General features: G+C 38.2%; 1 pseudogene; it reads left to right on the top strand.

Annotated features, from left to right (window-relative positions):
* The first annotated feature begins 12,943 nt into the window (after positions 1 to 12,943).
* Positions 12,944 to 15,610, top strand: LOC112314245 (large ribosomal subunit protein uL2-like; annotated as a pseudogene).
* Positions 15,611 to 20,596: the final 4,986 nt, after the last annotated feature.

Below are 20,596 nucleotides of genomic sequence, written 5' to 3'. Positions count from 1 at the left end.
GGGGGGGGAAACACTGGTACAAAAATATGGCAATGAATAACTACCTATCAATAAAAATCTTAAATGTAAATAGATTAAATGCTCCAATGAAAAGACAGAATAGCTGAATGGATAAGAAAGCATGACCCACACATATGCTGCTTACAAGATACCCACCTCATGACAAAAGACCTACACAGACTGAAATTGAAGGGCTGGAAACAAATTTTCCAAGCAAATGGACAGGGAAAAAAAAAGCAGGGGTAGCAATACTCATATCAGACAAAATAGACTTCAAAAAAAGAGCCATAAAGACAGACCCAGAAGGTCACTTCATAATACTCAAAGGAAGAATGCACCAGTAACACATAAACATTGTAAATATATATGCTCCCAACATAGGAGGACCCAAATACATAAAGAAAATCTTGGAGAACTTCAAGAAAGATATTGACAGCAACATAAATATAGTAGGGGATTTTAACACCACACTGTCAAAAGTGGATAGATCTTCTAAACAAAATATCAACAAAGATACTGTGGCATCGAACAATTCCCTAGAACAAATGAGTTTAAATTACTTAAATAGAGCCTTTCATCACAAAGAAGCAAAATACATGTTCTTTTCTTCTTTTTTTTTAAATTTTTATTGTTATTCAGTTACAGTTGTATGCCTTTTCTGCCCATCCCTCCACTCCACCCCAGGTGAACCCACCTCCCTCCCCCACCTCCACCCTCCCCATTGGTTTTGTCCATGTGTCCTTTATAGTAGTTCCTGTAATCCCCTCTTCCCACTGTCCCGTCCCCACCCCCCCGCCCTGGCTATTGTTAGATTGTTCTTAACTTCAATGTCTCTGGTTATATTTTGTTTGCTTTTTTCTTTTGTTGATTATGTTCCAGTTAAAGGTGAGATCATATGGTATTTGTCCCTCACCGCCTGGCTTATTTCACTTAGCATAATGCTCTCCAGTTCCATCCATGCTGTTGCAAAGGGTATAAGCTCCTTCTTTCTCTCTGCTGTGTAGAATTCCATTGTGTAGATATGCCATGGTTTTTGGATCCACTCGTTTGCTGATGGACACTTAGGTTGCTTCCAGTACTTGGCTATTGTAAATTGTGCTGCTATGAACATTGGGGTGTACAGGTTCTTTTGGATTGGTGTTTCAGGGCTCTTAGGGTATAATCCCACCAGTGGAAGTACTGGGCTAAAAGGCAGTTCCATTTTTAATTTTCTGAGGAAATTCCATACTGTTTTCCACAGTGGCCTCACCAGTCTGCATTCCCACCAACAGTGCACGAGGGTTCCCTTTTCTCCGCATCCTCTCCAACATTTGCTTGTGGATTTGTTTATGTTGGCCATTCTGACTGGTGTGAGATGGTACCTCATTGTGGTTTTAATTTGCATCTCTCTGATGGCTAGTGATGCTGAGCATCTTCTCATATGTCTCTGGGCCCTCTGTATGTCTTCCTTGGAGAAGTGTCTGTTCAAGTCCTTTGCCCATTTTTTAATTGGGTTGTTTGTCTTCCTGGAGTGGAGTCGTGTGAGTTCTTTATATATTTTTGAGATCAGGCCCTTGTCTGAGGTATCATTAGCAAATATGTTTTCCCATACTGTTGTTTCTCTTTGTAATTTGGTGCTGTTTTCTTTAGCCATGCAGAAGCTTTTTATTTTGATGAGGTCCCATTTGTTTATTCTTTCCTTTATGTCTCTTGCTTTAGGGGATGTGTCTGTGAGAATGTTGCTGCATGGAATGTCTGAGATTTTCCTGCCAATGTTTTCCTCAAGGACTTTTATGGTGTTACAACTTATATTTAAGTCTTTTATCCATCTTGAGTTTATTTTTGTGTATGGCATAAGTTGGTGATCGAGTTTCATTTTTTTACATGTAGCTGTCCAGCTCTCCCAACATCATTTGTTGAAGAGGCTGTTTGTGCTCCATTTTATGCTCCTGCCTCCTTTCTCAAATATTAATTGACCGTATAGACTTGAGTTTATTTCTGGGCTCTCTGTTCTGTTCCATTGGTCTTTGTGCCTGTTTTTATGCCAGTATCAGGCCATTTTGATTACAGTGGCCTTATAATACAGTTTGATATCAGGTATTGTGATCCCTCCTGCTTTGTTCTTCTTTCTCAAAATTGCTGCAGCTATTCGGGGTCGTTTATGGTTCCATATGAATTTCTGAAATGTTTGTTCTATATCTGTGAAATATGTCATGGGTATTCTAATAGGGATTGCATTGAATCTATAAATTGCTTTGGGTAGTATGGCCATTTTGATGATGTTAATTCTTCCAACCCATGAGCATGGTACATGCTTCCATTTGTTTGTGTCTTCCTTAATTTCTTTCTTCAATGTTGTGCAGTTTTCTGTTTATAGATCTTTTGGCTCCTTAGTTAGGTTTATTCTAGGTACTTTATTTTTCTTGTTGCTATATCAAATGGGATTTTTTTCCTGATTTCTGTTTCTGCAGTTTTGTTGTTGGTGTACAGGAATGCCTTTGATTTCTGAGTATTGACTTTGTATCCAGCTGTTTTGCCAAATTCATTTATTAGGTTAAGTAGTTTTTTGGTGGAGTCTATAGGGTTTTCCATGTACACTATCATGTCATCTGCAAACAGTGACAGTTTCATTTCCTCCTTTCCAATTTGGATGCCTTTTATTGCTTTTTCTTGTCTGATTGCTGTGGCTAGGACTTCCAATACTATGTTGAATAGGAGTGGTGAGAGAGGGCATCCTTGTCTTGTTCCTGATCTTAGTGGGAAAGCTCTAAGTTTTTGTCCATTGAGTGTGATGTTGGCTGTAGGTCTCTCATATATGGCCTTTATTATGTTGAGGAATGCTCCCTCTATTCCCACTTTGCTGAGTGTTTTTATCAGAAATGGGTGCTGTACCTTATCAAATGCTTTTTCTGCATCTATTGATATGATCACGTGATTTTTGTCTTTGCTGTTGTTTCTGTGATGTATTATGTTTATTGATTTGCGAATATTGTACCATCCTTGCATCCCTGGGATGAATCCCACTTGGTCATGGTGGATGATCTTTTTAATGTATTGCTGGATGCGGTTTGCCAATATTTTGTTGAGAATTTTAGCGTCGTTGTTCATCAGAGATATTGGCCTGAAGTTTTCTTTCTGTGTTGTGTCTTTGTCTGGTTTTGGGATTAGGATGATGCTGGCTTCATAAAAAGAGTTTGGGAGTCTTCCATCAGTTTGGATTTTTCTTATAGTCTGTGAAGGATAGGGGTTAGCTCTTCCTTAAATGCTTTGTAGAAATCTCCTGTGAAACCATCTGGTCCAGGGCTTTTGTGTGTTGGGAGTTTTTTGATGACTGCTTCAATTTCGTCTGCTGTTATTGGTCTCTTCAGATTTTCTGCTTCTTCTTCATTCAGTTTTGGAAGATTATATTTTTCTAGAAATGTGTCCATTTCTCCTAGGTTTTCAAATTTCTTGGCATACAGTTCTTTGTAGTAATTTCTTACAATCCTTTGTATTTCTGTGGTATCAGTTGTGATCTCTCCTCTTTCATTTCTAATTGTGTTTATTTGGATCCTCTCTCTTTTCTTCTTGATGAGCCTACTTAAAGGCTTGTCGATTTTGTTTATCTTTTCAAAGAACCAGCTCCTGGATTCATTGATCCTTAATATTGTGCTTTTAGTCTCTATGCCATTTAACTCTGCTCTGATCTTGGTTATTTCCTTCCTTCTGCTTGCTCTGGGCTGTCTTTGTTGTTGGTCCTCCAGTTCTTGTAGGCATAGGGTTAGGTTGTTTGTTTGAAATGTTTCCATCTTCTTAAGGTAGGCCTGTATTACTATGAACTTCCCTCTCAGGACTGCCTTTGCTGTGTCCCATAGATTTTGGGTTGTTGTGAGTTCATTTTCATTTGTGTCCAAGAAGTTTTTGATTTCTTCCCTAATCTCATTCTTGACCCATTCATTGTTTAATAGCATGCTATTCAGTCTCCATGATTTTGAGTGTTTTGGGTTTTTTCCTTTGGGGTTGGTTTCTAGTTTCAGTCCCTTGTGGTCAGCGAAAATGCTTGATATGATTTCAATTTTCTTGAATTTGTTGAGGCTTGCTTTGTGTCCTATCATGTGGTCTATCTTTGAAAAAGTTCCATGGACACTTGAAAAGAATGTGTATTTTGCTTCTTTGGGATGAAAATCTCTATATATATCAGTTAAGTCCATTTCCTCTAGGGTTGTTAAGTGACACAATATCTTTGTTGATATTTTGTTTAGAAGACCTGTCCATTTTTGATATGGGGTGTTAAAGTCCCCTACTATAATTGTGTTGCTGTCAATATCTTTCTTGAAGTCCTCCCAGATTTTCTTTATGTATTTCGGTGCTCCTATGTTGGGTGCATCTATATTTACAATGTTTATGTCTTCTTGGTGGATTCTTCCTTTGAGTATTATGAAGTGACCTTCTGGGTCTCTCTTTATGGCCCTTCTTTGGAAGTCTATTTTGTCTGATATGAGTATTGCTACCCCTGCTTTTTTTTCCTGTCCGTTTGCTTGGAAAATTTGTTTCCAGCCCTTCACTTTCAGTCTGTGTAGGTCTTATGTCCTGAGATGGGTCTCTTGTAGGCAGCATATGTGTGGGTCATGTTTTCTTATCCATTCAGCTATTCTATGTCTTTTGATTGGAGCATTTAATCCATTTACATTGAAGGTTATTTTCAAAAGGTAGTTATTCATTGCCATTTTTTCCTACCTGTGTTCCTCTGTCTTTCTCTTTTCCTTCCTTTCCTTAAAGCAGTCCCTTTAGCATCTCTTGCAGAGCTGGTTTGGTGGAAGTGTATTCTTTTAGACTTCTTTTGTCTGGGAAACTCTTTATTTGGCCTTCTATCTTGATTGAGAACCTTGCTGGGTAAAGTAGTCTTGGTTGTAGGCCTCTGGTTCTCATTACTTGGAATATTTTTTGCCATTCTCTTCTGGCTTGGAGTGTTTCCATTGAGAAGTCAGTTGCTAACCTTATTGGGGTTCCCTTGTATGTTACTTCCTTTTTCTCCCTTCCTGCCTTTAAGATCCTCTCTTTGTCTTGGAAATTTGCCATTTTAATTATGATGTGTCTTGCAGTGGGCCTCTTTGGGTTCCTCTTGCTTGGGACTCTCTGTGATTCCTGGATTTGGGGGACTTTTTCTCTCCTCAGATTAGGGAAATTTTCCATCATTACTTTTGCAAACAGGTTTTCTATCCCTTGGTCTTCTTCTTCTCCTTCTGGTATTCCTATTATACGGATATTGTTACGTTTCATGTTGTCCTGCATTTCCCTTATTGCCTCTTCATTCTTTCTGAGCCTCTTTTCCTTTTCTTGCTCTTTCTGGGTGTTTTTTTGTACTTTGTCCTCCAGCTTGCTGATCCGATCCTCTGCCTCATCAAGTCTGTTTTTCATTCCTTCAACTGTGTTCTTCAATTCAGAAATTGTATTCTTCATTTCCTCTTGGCTTGTTGATAGTTTCTATTTCCTTTTTCATGTTGATATAGTTTGCAGTGAGTTCATTGTAGTTTCCTTGTAGTTTCTGGTAGTTCTCTTTGAGCTCAAAGAGCTCAGTGAGCTTCCTGATAACCATTGCTTTGAACTCAGTATGTGGTAGTTGAATTGCCTCTTTTTCATTTAGCATTCTTTCTGAGGCTTCCTCCTTTCCTTTCATTTGGGAATTGTTTCTTTGTCTTCCCATTGTTTGTGAGACTCTTCTTGTTAGCCTCTGCTTCTTATATTGATGTATTCTGACTCCCTGGGTTTATGGTATGAACTTCTATGGTAGAATGCCAATGGGATTCAGTGGTGCTGTCTCCTTAATCTCCTGTGCTCACTGGTCTTGAGCTGACTTTTATGGGTGTAACACAGTCTTACTCTGGTCTTTTCAGCACTCCCGGTTTTCTTGTCTCACCTGTGGGAAAAAGAGGAATGGGGGCAAAAAAAAAAAACAAAAACGGAAGGAGGGAAAAAGGGAATAGAATAGGAAAGGAAGGAAGGGAGTAGGAATAAGGAAAGATCAGAGGCAAGATAAGAAGAAATTTTTCGACAAAAATTAAAACAACAGAATAAATAAAAGAAGGCAGGAAAAAGGAATAAAAAAGGTAAAGGATGGAAGGAAGAAGGAATAAAAAAACAAAGAAGGACAGAAAGGAAGAAGGAATTCAGGGGGAAAGAAGGAAAGAAAAAAGAAGCAGGAAAAAAAAAAAAAAAGGTCTTTTGCTGGCTTTAAACTGGTCAGGTTAGTTCTGCTGGTGGTCCTGTCTGTGGAAAGGGAGGGGGTGGTTGGAAGGATTGGTTTCACTTTTCTCCCTTCCTGAGCCACACTTTTCGCTGTTGTTCAGCCTTCAGTCTAGTTCCTCTGGGTCCTTCTGCTCCCTACTAGGCCTTTATTTCACCAGCTGTGGCTGTCCTTGAGTTGCACCAATTAGGGGCTACTGACATTTCACCTTCTTGCTCTTTGCTGTCTTAGTTGCTAGGGGCTTTCGGTGCTGCTATGGGGTAGTTCAGCCCCCTACTGGGTCGAGTCTTTCCAGGGAATGCAGTGTCCCCTAGCCCTGCAGCTCCCCTCTGCTGGGTGTTCTGCCTTAGTCCTAGAGAGCCAGTAGGCCCTGCAGAGTTGTGTGAGCAGGGGCTCCCGTAGGAGTTTTCAGAACCAGTGCTTTTTTTGGCTGTGGTCGCCTGCAGGCAGCCAGGCCATTGATCGGGTTGTGTTTGGACTTCAGTTGGTTGCTGATCCCCTGCTTTGGGTCCCTGCGTGGGGGCAGCCAGCCACTGATCCAGTTGCGCGCTCACCCAGGAGCTTTTTGTCTGTGCTCCCAGGCAGCTGGTGCTTATCAGGGTGCCCGCCCACCCGGGGTTTCAGGTGTGGGCCCCTAGTCAGCTTGGCTTCAGGTGAGCGACAGGGCTGCTTTTCCGTGCTCATAGTCCAGGGCTGAGGGGGGAGGGGCGGCCTCTGCGGCTGCTGCGGCTGCTACAGAGAGTTCTCTAACTAGCAACTACGTGCCTCTATTTTCTTTTCCTTTTTGAGAAGTTCTTCCTATTCAAGCCCCCCTGGTCCAAACAAGCACCTGGCTGCTCACACAGCCCAGCCTGGCTCTCTCCCATGAATCCTGCAGCCGACCATGTGCCCAGGCGGGGCTTCAGTCGCCCTCTCCTGCGCGGGTCCCAGGGATCTTATTGTCCTTAAGCACTCTTCTTACCGTCTGATCTTTCAGTGTCCTCTATCTTTGGTCTCCGATCTTCATATATGCTGGAATACTGTTGGCTGTTCGCTCTGCTCCTCGGATCAGCTAGGTATTTCACTGGTGTTGAGGGGAAGTGGACTCTGCTCCCACCTATCTCGCCGCCATCTTTCCATCGGATACATGTTCTTTTCAAATGCACATGGAACATTTTCAAAGACAGACCACATGATAGGACACAAAACAGGCCTCAACAAATTCAAGAAAATTGAAACCATATCAAGCATTTTCTCCAACCACAAGGGACTGAAACTAGAAACCAACCCCAAGGAAAAAACCCAAAACACTCAAAATCATGGAGACTGAATAGCATGCTATTAAACAATGAATGGGTCAAGAATGAGATTAGGGAAGAAATCAAAAAGTTTCTGAAACAAATGGAAAGGAACTCACAACAACCCAAAACGTATTGGACACAGCGAAGGCAGTCCCAAGAGGGAAGTTCATAGCCATACAGACCTACCTAAAAAAGATAGAAACATTTCAAATAAACAACCTAACCCTATGCCTACAAGAACTTGAGGAACAACAACAAATAAAGCCCAGCACGAGTAGAAAAAAAAGGCCATAATCAAGATTAGTGCAGAATTAAATGACATAGACAGTAAAAGCACAATTCTAAGGATCGATATGTCCAGGAACGGGTTCTTTGAAAAGATATACAAAATCGACAAGCCTTTAAGCACACTCATCAAGAGAAACAGAGAGAGGACCCAAATAAACACAATCAGAAATGCAAGAGAAGAGATTACAACTGATACCACAAAAATACAAAGGATTGTAAGAAATTAATACAAAGAACTATATGCCAAAAAATTTGAAAACCTAGGTGAAATGGACACATTTCTAGAAAAATATAATGTTCCAAAACTCAATGAAGAAGAAACAGAAAGCCTGAACAGGCCAATAACAGCTGATAAAATTGGAGCAGTCATCAAAAAACTCACAACACATAAAAACCCTGAACCAGATGGTTTCACAGGAGATTTCTACAAAGCATTTAAGGAAGAGCTAACCCCAATCCTTCACAGATTATTCAAAAAAATTCAAGAAGATGGAAGACTCCCAAACTCTTTTTATGAAGCCAGCATCATCCTAATCCCAAAACCAGATAAAGATATAACAAAGAAAGAAAACTTCAGACCAATATTGCTGATGAACATAGATGCTAAAATCCTCAACAGAATTTTGGCAACTCTCATCCAGTAGTACATTAAAAAGATCATACACCATGATTAAATGGGATTTATCCCAGGGATGCAAGGATAGTACAATATTGGCAAATTAATAAACGTAATATATCACATAAACAACATGAAAGACAAAAATCACATGACCGTATCAATAGATGTGGAAAAAGCATTTGATAAGGTACAGCACCCATTTCTGATAAAAACACTCAGCAAAGTGGGAATAGAGGGAGCATACCTCAACCTAATAAAGGTCACATACGAGAGACCTACAGCCAACATCATACTCAATGGGCAAAAACTTAAGAGCTTTCCCACTAAGAGCAGGAACAAGACAAGGCTTTCCACTTTCACCACTTCTATTCAACACGGTATTGGAAGTCCTAGCCACAGCAATCAGACAAGAAAAAGAAATAAAAGGCATCCAAATTGGAAAAGGCATCCATGTCATTGTTTGCAGATGACATGATAGTGTACATGGAAAATCCTATACACTCCACCAAAAAACTATTTGACCTAATAAGTGAATTTGGCAAAACAGCAGGACACAAAGTTGATATTTGGAAATCAAAGGCACTTTTGTACACCAACAATGAAATATCAGAAACAGAAACAGGAAAAAAAATCCCATTTGATACAACAACAATAAAAACAAAGTACCTAGGAATAAACCTAACAAAGGAGGTAAAAGACCTATACTCAGAAAACTATACAACACTGAAGAAAGAAATTAAGGAAGACACAAATAAATGGAAGCATGTACCATGCTCATGGATTGGAAGAATTAACATCATATAAATGGCCATATTACCCAAAGCAATTTATAGATTCAATGCAATACCTATTAATAGCAATGGAATATTTCACAGATATAGAGCAAACACTTCAAAAATGTATATGGAACCATAAATGACCCCGAATAACTTCTGCAATTTTGAGAAGGAAGGGCAAAGCAGGAGGGATCACAATACCTGATACCAAACTGTATTATAAGGCCACCGTAATCAAAACAGCCTGGTACTGGCATAAAAACAGGCACATAGACCAATGGAACAGAACAGAGAGCCCAGAAATAAGCCCAAGTCTCTATGGTCAATTAATATTTGACAAAGGGGGAAGAGGCATAAAATGGAGCAAAAATAGCCTCTTCAACAAATGGTGTTGGGAGAGCTGGACAGCTACATGCAAAAATATGAAACGTGATCACCAACTTACACCATACACAAAAATAAATTCAAGGTGGGTAAAAGAATTAAATATAAGTGTGACACAAAAGTCCTAGAGGAAAACATTGGCAGGAAAATCTCAGACATTCCATGCAGCAACATCTTCACTGATATGTCCCCTAAAGCAAGAGATATAAGGGAAAGAATAAACAAATGGGATCTCATCAAAATAAAAAGCTTCTGCATTGCTAAACAAAATAGCATTAAAATGAAAAGAGAATGAACCATATGGGAAAATGTATTTGCCAATGATACCTCAGACACACGTTTAATCTCCAAAATACATAAAGAACTCACACACCTTCACTCCAGGAAGACAAAAAAACGCCCAATTAAAAAATGGGCAAAAGACTTCAACAGACACTTCTCCAAGGAAGACATACAGAGGGCCCAGAGACATATGAAAAGATGCTCAGCATCACTAGCCATCAGAGATGCAAATTAAAACCACAAGGAGATACCACCTCACACCAGTGAGAATGGCCATCATAAACAAAGCAACAAACAAGTGTTGGAGAGGACATGAAGAAAAGGGACCCCTAGTGCACTGTTGGTGGGAATGCAGACTGGTGAGGCCACTGTGGAAAACAGTATGGAATTTCCTCAGAAAGCTAAAAATGGAACTGCCTTTTGACCTAGCAATTCTGCTGCTGGGAGTATACCCTAAGAGCCCTGAAACACCAGTCCAAAAGAACCTATGCACCCCAATGTTCATAGCAGCACAATTTACAATAGCCAAGTGCTGGAAGCAACCTAAGTGCCCATCAGTCAATGAGTGGATCAAAAAGCTGTGGTACATTTACACCATGGAATAATACATAGCAAAGAGGAAGAAGGAGCTCCTACCTTTTGCAACAGCATGGATGGAACTGGAGAGCATTATGCTAAGTGAAAGAAGCCAGGCAGTGAGAGACAAATACTATATGATCTCACTTTTAAATGGAACATAATCAACAAAGAAAATAGTCAACAAAATATAACCCGAGATGTTCAAATTAAGAACAATCTAACAACAGCCAGAGGGGAGCGGGGAGGGGATAATTGGTGGAAAGGTTTTAAGGAACTACTATAAAGGACACATGGACAAAACCAAGGGCAGGGGTGGAAGCAAAGGAAGAAGGTGGGTTTGGCTGGGTTGGAGGGAGTTGTGGGAGGGAAATGCAGACAACTTAATTAAACAACAATAAAATAATTTAAAAAATAAGTGGAGAGGTATTCATGGATAGGATGATTCAATATTGACAACACATCAGTTCTTTACAATTTGACCTATTGATTTCATGCTACACAACCAATCAAAATCCCAGCTAGTTATTTTGTTTTTAAAGTTTATATGGAGAGGCAAAAGACACAATAGCCAACACAATATTGAAGGAAAAAAACAAAGTTGGAAAACTGGCACTACCCCACTTCAAGACTTACTATAAAGATACAGTAATCAAGACAGTGTAGTACCAGCGAAAGAATAGACAAATACACCCACAGAACAGAATAGAGAGCCCAGAAATAGACTCACATAAGTACAGTCAACTGATCTTTAAAAAAGGAACAGTCTTTTCAACAAATGGTGCTGGAACAACTTGATATCCACAAGCAAAAAAAAAAAAATATGTATATAGACACAGAGCTTTTACCCTTCACAAAAATTAACTTGAAATGGATCACATACCTAACTGTAAAATGCAAACTATAAAGTTCTTAGAAGATAACATAGGAAAAATCCTAGGTAACCTTGGTTATGGCAATTACTTTTTAGATATACCACCAAAGACATGACCTGTGAAAGAAAGAAATGATAAACTGGAATTAAAATTAAAACTTATGCTCTGAAAAATTCAATGTCAAGAAAATGAAAAGACAAGCCACCAACGGGGAGAAAATAGGTGGAAAAACTAAGCATACTCTTATCACATGATCCAGCAACCACACTTCTTGGTATATACTCAAGCATTTGAAAACTTATGTCCACACACAAACAAACTGCACACTGATGTTTATAACAGCTTTTTCATAATTGCCAAAACTTGAAAGTAACCAAGATGTCCTTCAATAGATGAATGGAATCATAAACTGTGTTCCATCCAGACAATGGAGTATTATTCAGTGTTAAAAAGTAATGAACTACCAAGCCATGAAAAGACATAGAGGAAACTAAAAAACATATTACTGAGTGGAAGAAGCCAATCTCAACAGGCTACCTGTGTATGATTCCAACTATATGACATTATGGGAAAGGCAAAACTACAGCAACAGTAAAAAGATCAGTGACTGCCAGATGTTATGGAGGAAGCTGGGATGAATTAGTGGAGCACAGAGGATTTATAAGGCAGTCAAAATACTCTGCATGATACTGTGATGGTAGATATATATATATATTATACATTTGTACAAACACATAGAATGTAAACACCAAGAATAAACCCTAATGTAGACTATGGTCTTTGAATGACAGTAATGTGCCAGTGCAGGTTCATTAACTGTGACAACGTACTGCTCTTTTACTGTGAACCTAAAACTGCTCTAAAAAATAAAGCCTATTAAATATTTTTATAAGCTATATAGCTAAGTTAAGAATGGGGAAAGTTACTTGCTCACTACTTAAGTCTTCTAAATCTAAATCTAAATTGCTATAAATATGACTGCAAACTAAATATAAATATCAGAAATAATTTTTTGAAAGAAAAGACATGTAATGTAAAATTAATAATGTTTTATAGTGGACTAATAATTCAGACCAACAGTCCTGATGGAAACAACTAAAAATTCCAGAAAGGTATTTACTAAATCTCTTTAAAGGCAGAGAAGGCCTGACAACAGACCAAAGAAGCAATAGGCCAAATATAAGTAAGGTTGGAAACCCAGTCAGGGAAACAGAACAATAAAGCAGTCTTTGTTCTGAGAGTGACTGTCTATCTCTGAAAACACAAGCTTCACTTTTGACATCAAACTTCAGTGCCTGAACTAGACAAAGGGGCAGATGTCACATCAACATTTATTCAGTGACCCTTCCCACATAAAGATCAGATCCCAAAAGACTGTATCCTTCAAGATAAGGGTAAACTAGAAGTAAACAATCCCTTACCACCACCCCAGAATACTAGTAGGAAAGTTGCTTTGGCACTGATCACAAAAACATACCTGAGAAGTTATAAACTCAAGCAGCTCTTATGCAGATTTGTAGCTGAAACTCACATAATTTGGTTGGGGATTTAAAAAAAAAAACTCGTGGCATGAATTTAATTTAATCTAGTTCTAGTCTGGTAGTTCCCCTAAGCATGCAGAAGTAAAACTAAGTCCTCTTTTAAGAATGCATTCTCATGCTATGCCTCAAACAGTCCCTAAAAATATCTACGAGGGCAATGATATTCACACAGTCAAAAATAATAAAACAGTTAAAGGAATGAGAACCAGTAGAGACAACAAAAAGCAGAAACAGATCCACGAAGATTTCGGGTACTAGAATTATCTGGCTATATAAAATACAATCACCCTTACTATATTCAAAGAATGAAGGACCAGTTTTAAATATCTGCAATAATTCTATACAAGGAAACCATAAAAATTATATCATATGTTTTTTTTAAATAAATAGAATGTTTAGGTACTTCTTGGAATAAAAGCAATGGATGAGTGGACATAACAGCTGACAGACATAGTAGCTAAATAAAGAACTTGTGAATTAGGTAAGACAGAAGAAATGATTCAGAACATAGAACAGAGTCCCAGCAAGAAAATGGAGAGAGAATATGGGAGTGGCAATATTTGAAATTACAATAGCTAAGAATCTTCCAGAATTAATGAAAGACACCAATACACTGATTTAAGAAGCCAAACAAATCCTACGGATGAATAAAAAAAAATCCATACTCAGTTCCAACATACATAAACTGAAGAACATCAAATAAAAAGTTTTTTAATCCTAGAAGACAGATTACTTCAAAGGAGCAATAGTGACAGTGATAACCACCTTCCCAACCGCAACAGCCACACTCAGAAGTCACAGTGTTATTTTCATGTACCTAAAAGAAACAAGAATCTGTCTAGAATTTCATTTCTGCCCAACCCCAAAATACTTTTTTAAATGAGGGAGAAAAAGTATCTTTAAAAAGTGAGGGAGACAGACATGTTCAGACCAACAATAACTGAGAATTCACCAGGAGCAGACCTCAACCAAAGGAAATTCTAAAGGCTGTATGTACTTCGGAAGCATTAAAATTGAAGAAGAAATGAACTCAGAATACAGTGAATATGTGGGTAAATTTAATTACTGACTATCTAAAACAATATAATTAAGTGTCTCAAGGAAGAAAGAAATAACTGAAATATATGACAACAATAATATACATATAAAAGCTATCAGTGTGGTCAAAAAACCTAAAATAGTCTTATGCTATCAGAGGAAACTAAAGATAACAGCTAACTTCACACTTTGGTCAATTAAGTACATATATAATAATTTTTCAGGTAACCACCAAAGGAATACAGAGTAAATGTTTCCAATCTGGCTGAAAAAAAATAAAAATAAGAAATAAAAATAAGTAAAACCTCACCTCTTCCAGCCGCGTCGGGCAGGGGACTGCGGCTACGGGCTGCGTGATCCGAGGGCAGAGGAAGAGCGCCCGCTCTGTGTTCCACACGCACGTGAAACACCACAGGGGCGCCGTGCATCCTCACACCATGGCCTTCGCAGAGCGGCAGGGCTACCTCGAAGACATTGTTAAGGATATCATGCATGACCCAGGCTGCAGGGCGCACCTAGCCAAGTGGTCTTCCGGGATCCTTGCAGGTTTTTTTTGTGTGTGTGTGTTTGTGTGTGTATCGTTTCCAACACCTTTATTTTTATTCTTGACTGATATTTTTAACTTTTACACATTTGTGGGATAACTCAAATATAGTAAAATATATTTTCCCTAAATTCTAACCAAGATGATAATAATCTAGATAAGGTTAAAAAAATTAAGCATAACTTCAGAAAAGAGAGGCCTCCAATAATTAATTTGTTTCCTACCATCAAAGTTCTCAATACATGGCTAATGCCTGAGAAACACAGATACTTTCTTTGACTATTTAGCAATAAAATTTTTTTTTATTGTTATTCAATTACAGTTGTATGCCTTTTCTCCCCATCCCTCCACCCCACCCCAGCTGAACCCACCTCCCTTCCCCCTCATAGCAGCACAATTTACAATAGCCAAGTACTGGAAGCAACCGAAGTGCCCATCAGCAAACGAGTGGATCCAAAAACTATGGTATATTTACACAATGGAATTCTACGCAGCAGAGAGAAAGAAGGAGCTTATACCCTTTGCAACAGCATGGATGAAACTGGAGAGCATTATGCTAAGTGAAATAAGCCAGGAAGTGAGGGACAAACACCATATGATCTCACCTTTAACTGGAACATAAGCAATAGAAGGAAAAAGCAAACAAAATATAACCAGAGTCATTGAAGTTAAGAACAATCTAACAATAGCCAGGGCGGGGGTGGGGGGTGGGGGCGGGGACAGTGGGTAGAGGGGATCCTTGCAGGTTTGAGAAGCAGACATAGCTGTTCATCACCTGCGAAGGAATCCACAGTGGCCACTTTGTGAACTGAGGCAAGAAGGCTCAGCTGATCATTGGCAATGTGCTCCCGGTGGACACCATGCCTGATGGCACCAATGTGCGTTGTCTGGAGAAGAAACCTGGTAACCGGGGCAAGCTAGCCTGAGGCTCCGGGAACTATGCCACCGTCATCTCCCACAACCCCGGGACGAAAAAGACCCAAGTGAAGCTACCCTTAGCTTCAGGAAGGTCATTTCCTCAGCCAACAAAGCTGGGGTCCGTGTGGTGGCCAGAGGTTGCCGCATTGACAAGCCTATCCTGAAGGCCATCCCTGCCTACCTCCACACACAGAGATGCCCCTGCTGGACACAAAGTGGGTCTCATCGCTGCTTGCCAGAGTGCGCATATACGGGGAACCAAGACTTTGCAGGAGAAAGAGAACTAGGTCTGGGGGCTCAATAAAGCTTGTCCTCCTGCCAAAAAATAAATACATACATACATACATACATAAATAGCTCCCTATATCAATCTTGCAAGAATGTGTCAAAACCATTAGGATATAGAAAAATTGAGAATAAAAAAGTGTTCATATAGGCATTTGCTTAATAATTATTTAATACCAGACATGTATTTTATGCATTTTCTTTAATATCACAATAAAACTTTCTAAAGTACTGTATATATTTAAATGTTTCTAATACTTAAAGGTAATCAGTAACATAATTTAAAATAGGACATATTTTCCAAATCACTGAAGAATATAAAAGGATATAAAACATATTTCATATAGCACAAGATAGAAAACAAATAAAAAGCAAAGAAGCATAAAAATGGGAAGCATAAAATAGGTGGCAAATATAAAAACAAATAAATCAATCATGAAATAAATATAAGGAGTTTAACTACCCTAGTAAAATGAAAACATCTCCAAATGCACTACAAATTCAAGTCTTACTCTATGTTCCTACAAGAAATAGACATAAAGGAAAATAGGAAAAAAATGGTGTGAAATAAAAGAATGAGTAAAGATTTTTCAGGTAAGTGCAAAACAATGAAGCACAGAAGTGACTATTTAAATTCTAAAAACCAAAATGCATTCAACAAAACATAAAATGCCACCTTATATTTATGAAAGTTACAATCCACAATGAAAGTATAATAGTCATAAATGTTTATGCATCAAATAAATCAGTGTCAAGCTATAAAGAGCAAAAACTGTTGGAAACATACAGGAATATTGATAAATACATAGTTGTAGAATACTTAAATACCACTCTTTCCTGATAGAGTAAGAAAATAAAAATAAGATAAGAGATATGAATAATAAAATTAATAGGATTGAATTAATAGAAATGCATCAAACAATGTATCCTATAATTACCAAATACACCTTCTATTCGTGTGTCCATGAGACATTTATAAAAGTTGATACTGAGCTACAAAGAAAGTTCCAGTAAGTCCCTAAATACATATATAAGGTAAGCAACATTCTCTGACAACATAGTGAAACTGGAAATTGGTAACAAAAATGTTTAGGTAAAAAAAAAAGTAGAAATTTAAAAACACTTTCCTAAATTAGATATCTCAAAGAGAGAAAATTCAAAATAAATAAATAGATATATGGATGTATGTATAAAGTGTTATTTATACTAGTGGAATATTTGAGGTAACTAAAACTCAACAACAGAGGTATAGTAATATATATATTTATATAATATATAAAGAAAGAAATATATATATATAATGGTACTTATATTAGTCAGCTGATAGAAAGTTTTACCAAGAATTTTAATGGCATGAAAAAAAAGTCAAGTTAGTGACTTGAAAAGTCAAAAAAAAACACTAACCTAGTCAATCACAGTGTCTTCTATGCCAGCTTCCCTTATGAAGGGTAACTGTCCAGTCCACTTCATTCATGGGGAAAACAAGTGGTCATATTACATATCACACCAACCTGCTTCTTCTTTTACAGGTGATTGGAGTGGAATGAGCACCTGACATAAGGGAAGTATTTCAGTGGGCCAACAAGTACTCTGCAATATAGCCTAGTATCTGAAGTGAGCTAGGCCAATCTGATTCCTGATTTCAGAAATCCAAAAACACTGAGCCCTGGCCAGGTGGTGGCTCAGTTGGTTGGAGCACTGTCCTGTACACCAAAAGATTGCTGCGGGTTCGATTCCCCATTAGGGCACATGTTTTGGTTGCAGGTTTGATCCCTGGTCAGGGCATGAATGGGAGGCAACTAATTAATAATTCTCTTTTACATCTCTCTATCTCTGTCACTCTCTCTCCCCCCACTCTTTGTCTCAAAAAGAATCAATGAAAACATATCCTTGGGTGGGAATTAATTAAAAAAAATTTTTTTAAAGAAATCCAAAACATTGAACATAGAGAAACTAGCAGTGACCAGTAGAACAAGAAGCCCAAAGGACAGCAAGTTCAGGCTACATGAAGGTGGAAATAGTGTTGGAACCATGAGAGGGAGAGCATAGCAAGCCAAAGTTACGAGGATAATCTACGATGTAGAGAAAAGATAAAGAGTGGGGGGGAAAAAGAATAAGGAAGTTAACTGTCAGAGGTGAATACAGGACAGATATTGGAGTCATTAATGGCCAAAAGGTTCTACATACTGCAGATCCTAAGGTTTCTAGAACCACGTTGGGTCCAGATACACTCCATACGAAGCCTAACTCTCAGCCATTATATCCCACATCCACTTCTGCCCAAACAAGCTCCCATTACTCAAGATAAACTGACCATGTCTGTCTTCATGGCAACATAAAAACATAACTAGAATAAGGAGGTGAGAAGAAAGAGGATTCAAGGTTGACTGCCAGATTGTAGTGTAGGTGAACAGGTAAATATTAGTGTCGTCAATTGAAATAGGAAATCCAGGAACATGAAAAAGGTTAGGAAGGAGAATGATATATTCATCCTTGGCATCTTGAATTTGAGATAATTGTGGTACTCTCAGGTAGAAGCATCCAGCACAGCTTGTTTTAGAGTTAAAATCCTGGCAAGGGATCTGGGCTAAACATAGAGATTTCATCCTCCTCAGCATATGGTTAATAACAAAAATGGTGAGTGTGAATGAAATCAATCAGGGAAAGTGTGTACAGTTAGAAGTACAGAGGGCTGGGGTTGAGAACAAATGGTAGATGAAGAAAGGGAAGCCCCAGATGAGTCACAGGAGGATTGGTCAGAGATGTACAGAAAACAACGAATGGGAAAACATAACATACAGAGGCCAAAAGAATCGAGTTTCAAGGAGGATGCAATCTGAAGTGTTAAATGCAAGAAGAAAGTTAATAAGACAAGAACTAAATAGAGTCCACTGGGTTTAGTAATTAGAAAACTATGTAAAAATGCTATTAATGAAGATGTAAAGATGGAAGAAAGATTACAATAAATTGCAACAAGTATGAGATTTCATGTCAAAATGTCACAGGAAGGGTTTGTGATTAAGGTAGTGAGGCCAGCATCTTAAGAGACCTCCCCTATAAACTTCAAACCTAGGGGGAGATGTGTACATGTGTGTCTCCAATAAACTGATTAAAAATTAAAATCTTAGAGATTATAATTCTCTTTGAAAACAGAGTAGAGGCTACAGTGGGCTAGAGTCATGAGATCACTGGGTCCTCAGAGCAACAGGGTCAGAAATGAGCACTGGGGGCTGGGATTTCAAACCTATAGGAAAAGAAAAGAATTTAATATGCTTCAAAGATGACAAAGTACAGTAACCTACCTCCCTACATGAAGCTAAGAACTGGAACTATGTGTGTGCCTACCTAAAAAGGGAAGCTTGAATTGTGGTTAAAATGTGCTTCTTTTTTATGTTGTATAAGTAATGAGAAAAAAAGAAGTTTGAAAATTAAAGGATAAAAACAGATATGCCAGCTATCAGTTAAATATGGTAATTTGAACCCATAAATTTACCTCTTCTCCTTCCCAATATCCCAATAAAATGAGAATAAAGAATTTAAAATGCTATAAACCCTCAAGGACAAAGAGAGTGGAAGATGAAAGATGGCACTAAGTGATGGATGATAGAGAAGAGGAAAAGGCATTAGCAGACCCAAGAAAGCTAAAAAGCAAGTGCCCACACAGGAGGATGTCAGTGTCAGTCCTGCGAAGCCCTCATGCTCTGTAGCACCAGAGGCTGTGGATGGCAGGTGTGGGACTGAAAAGGGTGACTAAGCAAAAGTGAAAACGTAGATCTCAAGTACTTCTCCCCCTCTTTCAGAGCCAAGCAACAACCCTAGGATGAGATGGGTGGTTCATTCTATGATAAAACCAAGTCAAAGGGACTCCATATCAAGGATACCAGGCCAACAAAAAAGTGGTGAACAAATGCCTAATTAAAATCAAGAAGTAGTGAAAGTGAGACTCCTAGCCTCCTTTCATTACTTTGCTCCAAAATATAATCCTAGGGAAACACATTCCAGATAGGAAATTGGTGAATTCTCTGAGGAAACTGACAGTCCCAAGAGAACAGGCCTATAGATACTGACACTTGTAAGTTTCAAAGTAAAGCAGCAGGATTCTTGCTTGACCACTCCCCAGTGATACACATCAGTTAACAAGCACCACCCACAATGGAGCTCTCCTAATGCCCCACTCTTATAGGAAGGGTCAACCAAGGGTATCAAAATTTTTTAAGAAATCCTCCATGGTGAAAAAGGACACCAAATCAAACAGAAAAATAAGAAAATGAAGGCAATGAGGATAAAATTTTTAAACTGCAATATTTTCAGAGAAAGAAGACATTGTCATCTAAACATGACATATGAATAGACAGGTTGCCATAAAAAGGAACAGTAAGAAAATAATTAAAAGGTCTTGAAATTTTTTAAAATATTTGGTAACTGAAATAAAAGAAATTCAACAGAAAGGATGAAAGATAACATTGAAAACTTGTCCAAAATAAAACAAAAAGACAAAGAAATAGGAGATAAGATTAGTCCAGGAGATTGTACATCAAAATGTCCAGAAGGAGAGAACAGAAAATCAGAGGGAATAAAACTATTTTTTAAAAGGAACAGTTTTGAATTCCCCAAAATAAAGAAGTTCCAGATTGAAAGTTACAACCAGTGTATTGTAAACTTTTTTAAAAACTACCAATGTATAGAAATTGTTAAATCTTAGACTATCTAAGCTAAAAGAAAACCTCTCAAAAGCCTAAATGAAGGAGGGAAAAATAGATCACATGCAGTCTATCTAGAATCAGCTTCACTGGAAGCTAAAATGCAACAAAACAGTGTCTTCATAAGCCCAAGGAAAAATTATTTCAGTCTAGAACCTATAACTGAACAAATTATCAATCAAGTATAGTATAAAGAGTAAAATAAAGATAATCTCAGAAAGCATGTTTCAAAAATTTACTTTCCACGCATGCTTCTCAAAATAGGTAAAGAAGGTACCTTTCAAAATG

This window comes from Desmodus rotundus, chromosome 5, assembly GCF_022682495.2.
Source record: "Desmodus rotundus isolate HL8 chromosome 5, HLdesRot8A.1, whole genome shotgun sequence".
NCBI lineage: Eukaryota > Metazoa > Chordata > Mammalia > Chiroptera > Phyllostomidae > Desmodus > Desmodus rotundus.
This window is presented reverse-complemented; position numbering and strand designations above follow the sequence as displayed.